Here is a 6000-nt window from a genome sequence, read left to right as displayed (position 1 = left end):
ATACTTTTACCTAAAGCACTGCTAACCCATTTTAGAATATAGCTTTAAACTTTATTTAGTCAGTTTCCTTGATCCTTTAAGAGATCCATAGCCCTGAAGTGTGTTAATTGTGTGTCAGCTGGTGGAGATCGAGAAGGCTTATATCCAGGCAGTAAGAAGAACCGAGGTGGCTGACTTACCTGTCAGAAATGGTCAGTAGTGGCAGCAAAGTGTGTTGGGGCAGGTTAGCCTGTGTTGGGTATGATTTGGGCTTCATCTTGCATGAGTGTAGGTTCTGGGGAGCTGGAGATAAGTTGATCCTGGGTGTTGAATGTCACAGGTTGGTGACTGTTGGACCCCTAAACTCTGTTACCATGACCGGCAAGTATAAAAAGAGAACTATCTTACAAAGAAACTGCATTTTGCCTGTTATTGTGAACAAGTAGATTTTTAAAAAGTTCCAAAAAAGTCCTTAAAAATTCTTCACTGAAAACCTTACTGGGAAATTTATTATATGCTTACCCTGCTTCACAGCGCAGGGTCCGTTGAAACCAGGGATGTGACTTTCATACTCATGGGCCTGCCCGGGAAGCTGCCACATGGTGCATGCATAGACTCACCTCTTCATTCCATACATGCACGCACACATACACACACTGTCCATAATGAGAGGACAATATGTGTGTGTTCTCACGCACGCGCAATGAAGTGATGAGTACAATGTATACACCAAGCGACAGTTTTCCGGGCAGACAGGTGAGTATGAAAGTCACATTCCCAAACTCAGTGGTCCCTGTCCTATGAGCTCATAACTTTAGTTTACGGGACTTATAGGACCTAACATGCTCCCTTTAAGAACTTCAGTAAGCTACAAAAAGATACCTGCGGAATAGAAGTGTAGATTACAAAGATTTAATGATCGACACTACACATTGGCTTGTATCTAAGTATGTCAGAATACTGTGCAGCCGTCTATCCGTGCCCAAGTTCTGTCACTGAACACTTGGAACATTGCTGGTCTAGACCTGAGATCTTGGCCCGGGTCCATGCCTGCTACTAAGTGACTCCAAGATTGGAGATTTTCAAGAAAACAGGGAGGTAGGAGAGCAGAGCAGGTACGCAGCGATGACGCTGTACGTGTTTATACTCTCCCAGAAATCCGAGAAGCCTGTTCCTTTTGGGGCTGATTTGTACCTTCCCCGCTAGCAGCACTAATTGTAGAATACAAAAGATCTGCATGAATGTGTAATACTATATGGTACTGTAGTCACTTACAACATGTGCATTGTGTTTTACTAAAAGTCTCACACTTCTTTGTAACCTGAGAAATAATGCAGCGCACATGTAATAGTAATGGGCGTTCCACCCGGACTGCATAGTTAGTACAGGTGCGCTCTGAGCAGCTGCCTAAACACATCCCAGACTACAAGAAAAGGAAACATTTCCAGACCAAAGTTACATAACAATGTGAGAAGTAGAGATCAACCGAACAATAAAAGTAAAGAATCAATTTTCGCTATAGTTTTCTGAAATGTCCACAGAACTACAGAGTTTGGCTGGGATAATGGGAAACCATAACGCAACAAGGGTGCAGACTAGTGGCGTAACTATAGGAGATGCAGGGGATGCGGTTGCACCCAGGCCCAGGTGCTATAGAGGACCCATAAGGCCTCTCTTCTCCATACCTCCAACCTGTTACAGGTTTTCGTATTGGGGCCCAGGAGCTTCAAGTTCGGCTCTGCGTTAAACGGTTAAGAGAGGTTGGGGGGGGCAAGATAAACTTTTGCACCCGGGCCCATGAGCCTTTAGCTACACCCCTGGTGCAGACCTGCAAATTACAATATTTTTCTGGAAATATTTAGCCTGCTGGCAGGGGTGGCTGAGGAAAGTTGTAGGGTGCTCACTTTTTGGTCAGAGTTGGGATTAGGAGTTAGTATTACGTACGGTATGAAAGCTCCGATCTTTTGCTAAATTGCACATGGTGCAGAGACATGACCAGACAGCTTTCATACACAGGGCCTTTTCATTCCAGCGTTTTCATTTCTGTTTTGCTTTTATGTCCAGTTTCAGAAACGTATGCATCCTTTTTTAATTGCATTGTACTCAATGGGAGGCAGATGGACCTTAAAGACAATTTAAATGTTAATTTCCAGGTTTGTCTGTTTTCTGGGTGGTGGTCATGGTTCAATGCATGTGGCTCAGTGGTTAGCACTGTTGCGTTGCCATGCTTGGGTCCTAGGTTCAAATCTCATCAAGAGTACAATCAACTATAAGAAACTCCATACAGACATCACTCTTGGTCAAAATTGAACCTACAACTCCAGCACTGCAATGCAGCAGTGCTAATGACTATTCTTGCTCTTTCATTGCTAGAGAAATAGAAGAGCAAGAAGGATAAACACACAGAGAAGATAAAAAGCTAGTACAGATAACATGCTTGGTAGCAGCAGTGCTAACCAATGAGCCATCATGCAAGTGGTGTGGATCTGCTTCAGAATATGCGCTGTGGACATTCCAAAGCAAATCCGTTCTATGTGAGCGTGCCGTAACTGTCTTTAGGCAGCCAAGCTCCTGTTCCTCCCAGCACAGGATTCCAGTATTGGTAGGATTAGAGCCCCTTAGTAACCACCGTATAAAAACTCATATCCCTCTGACTTCACTGTCTGTTCCAAATTGATTATTGAGAAGTGCATGCATACAGAATAACTGAGACTGACACAATGCTTGTATCGACATCAGTACACTTCTGATTTATTAAAAGCAGCATGGTACATATATACCCCAAATAACGTAGCAATAGAAATACATACCCCTAAAGTCATAAAAACTCATGATTGGCTCTAGGTTCTAATGATTAACATATGTTAACACCTTAAGATGTGTGTTACTACTAAACACGTGATTTCTAAAAAAACAAAACTAAAGCCCAATTACACAAAGCGATGATTGCTAAAAAAAATTGCTCAAATGCGATGTTTTAAACTATAATCGTTGCATCTAAATGCGTGGCCATTGTGCACTTTTCGTGCACTGCTCGCTGAATGTTGAATTCAAGCCTGCTTAAAAATCATTGTGCGGTCTTATCAGGACCGCATGCTGAGTTCTCGGGTAGTGCTGATATTATTGCTTCAGTTATTTAACCCGCCGGAATACAATGGAGCTGAATGGATAGCCCTCCAGCTATTAACTGCATTCGGCTTAAGGCTTCATTTGCACGCTAATAAGCTACTAAGTAGCTGAGTAGCTACTTAATAGTTTACACAAAACAATCATTCAAAACTGTCACTCTAACTGTTTGAGCGACTTTTGAGCGATCATCGCTCCATGTAAATGGGTCTAAATACTGTGTTCATTATCCTAAAAATGCGCTCTCTTATCATCGGTGAAAGCCCTCACTCACTGACTGACTCACCGCTAATTCTCTTATCTTCCCGGTGTCGTACAAATATGAAATTTGGCAGGATTCTTTAGGTCCTAAATAGGAAAAGTAAAGGGGTCACAACTCGAAAATTCAATGCTAAGTGCAAAAGTATTGGCGCCACTGTGCAATGTACTAAATCTGATTTTCTAACTTCCCGATGTCGTACAAACATGAAATTTGGCAGGAGCATTCTTTAGGTCCTAAATAGGAAAAATAAAGGGGTCACAACTCCAAAATTCAATGCTAAGTGCAAAAGTATTTAGGAGAGTGGGAGGGGTGCAAAAGTATTAGCAGCCTTATGTAATGTACCAAATCCAATTCTCTAACTTCCTGATGTCGTAGAAATATAAAATTTGGCACAAGCCTTCTTTAGGTCCTAAATAGGAAAAGTAAAGGGGTCACAGCTTGATTATTTAATGCTAAGTGCAAAACTATAGGCACAACTATGTAATGTAACTTCCCGCTGTCGCACAAACATGAAATTTGGCAGGAGCATTCTTTAGGTCCTAGATAGTAAAACCAAATGGGTCACAACTTGAAAATTCACTGCTAAGTGCAAAAGTATTAGCACCCCTATGTAATGTTCCTAATCTAATTCTCTAACTTCCAGGTGTTGCGCAAACATGAAGTTTGGCACAACCATTCTTTAGATCTTAAATAGAAAAAGTAAAGGGGTTAATTATAATAACCCTGTATATACTGGGGGAAGGGGGGGTGTAGCTATATAATGAATGAAAAAAAATCCCTTTAAGTGCATTCCCATCACATGCCATAAGCTGCCATATAGCAAAGTTTAAAGCTCTTCTGAAGAGTTTAAACGGATTTCCTCACTTTTTTCTTCTCCTAATAAGCCTCTCGTGCTGCCCACAGAGATTTTAAAAATACCTACCCCATCCATCATTACACCCGTTCTTCCCTATGGCTGTGTGTCACATGTCTTGTGATGTCACCGCTGGTTTCTGGTCCAGTGACATCCTGTATACAGGTTGCATGGGCTAGAAGCAGATCCTCCTAGCCCTGTAGATGGGACATCACGGATGACATTCGGTTTGAGGCGGGCAGCTGGGAGGATGTTGGCTGCAGCTGTCATCATGTCACCGCTGCAGCCAATCTAAACAAAGATGTCATGGGGGACCGAGTGGCACTGTGGGTGCAATAGGTGATTACACTGTCACCAATGTTTAAAATAAATAGGAAAACCCCTTTGACAAGAAAATTTGCAAACAAAAGCCCCAAATACAAAAAGAGAGCAACTTTAACTAGTTCTCTGTGCATGTGCTGCTACTTGTAAAATGCAAGTTTCTCCCAAACGACTGCACAGATCCACACAGCAGAAATATCACTGTAATTACTGTGACTGTCACTACCTTGTGCTGCCCTCAGACAGGGGTGCAGAAAGATGGCAACAGTCTCTCTAAGATCTAGACTATCTTTCATGCAGTTTTTTTTTCAAAAGACTCTTTAAGAATCATTTCAGTAATTTTTCAGCTCAAGCGGAAAGGACTCCCTCAGCGTACTCCCCATTAGCTATACCCTAGAGTCATATCAACAGCAGACTGAACCATGAAAACAAGAACACTACAACTTCTTGGAATTTCCTGGCTTTCTTAGCAGGCTATTTACATCACTAAATGAGGCCTTGACAGGTTACATTAGTACGAATGGACATGGTGGCTTGGTAATTAAAGAGCAGCAGCTACATACCCCTGCTATAAATGCTCCAAGTTTAACTGTTGGGAGGGAGAGGGTCTAGCGTTTCAGTAACATACTATGGAGAAAGTGTCACAGCTTCCTTTTATAATGAAGCCCCAACAGCTACGCCGGATAGATTTTCAAATGAATCCTGACATATTTTGACGGATCTCACTGAGTTATAATGCAGTCAGTCTGGTTTCCGATGGGGTTCTGGCATTTTTAAACACAAGAATAGCACTGCAAACTGTTATTCTTTCCATCAAAAATACCGGAATCCTTGACAGAGAGTCCATATAACAAGAGTCAACTGAGCCCAACAATGAGTAGCCAAAAAGAGAGAGAAAAGAAATAAAGGCTTAGGATAAAAAAAAAAACTTGCAGACAAGAAAAAAGCACCAACATAATCAGCAGCACTATACACAGTGTAAGTATCCCACAGTCCCTGTCCTGAATGAAGCTCCTAATATTATTTCCTTATCTTGCAAAAGCACCAGAACTAATTTCATAGAAAGCCAATTAAAGCATATCTGACTTTTCAGAATAAACTGTCCTGTACATGAGGAGTAACACTATTTCTGGCCATTATATGACTTGTATCCTGCACATTTCCCCATTTTTCCCATGCAAGGTGTTACATCTGATTCTCAGTTCTTTCAGAACTGGTGGGAGTAGTCTTAGCCGTTATATTATGTTCTATACACTGTGCACAGAGAAATGCCAATTCTGCTTTCTAACCCTAACACACACAGTGAAACATATCATCATGTAGGACAGTGTACAGCAATTCTGAACAGTGTAGATGTGAATAGATAACTCACCATTAGCACCAGCAGGATATATGATTGAGTGTCTTTTCCTCCTTCTCTTCCTCCCCTTTCCCCTATGCTCTCATTAACTTCAATAAA

Source organism: Eleutherodactylus coqui, chromosome 5 (assembly GCF_035609145.1).
Source record: "Eleutherodactylus coqui strain aEleCoq1 chromosome 5, aEleCoq1.hap1, whole genome shotgun sequence".
Taxonomy (NCBI): Eukaryota; Metazoa; Chordata; class Amphibia; order Anura; family Eleutherodactylidae; genus Eleutherodactylus; species Eleutherodactylus coqui.
This window is presented reverse-complemented; position numbering follows the sequence as displayed.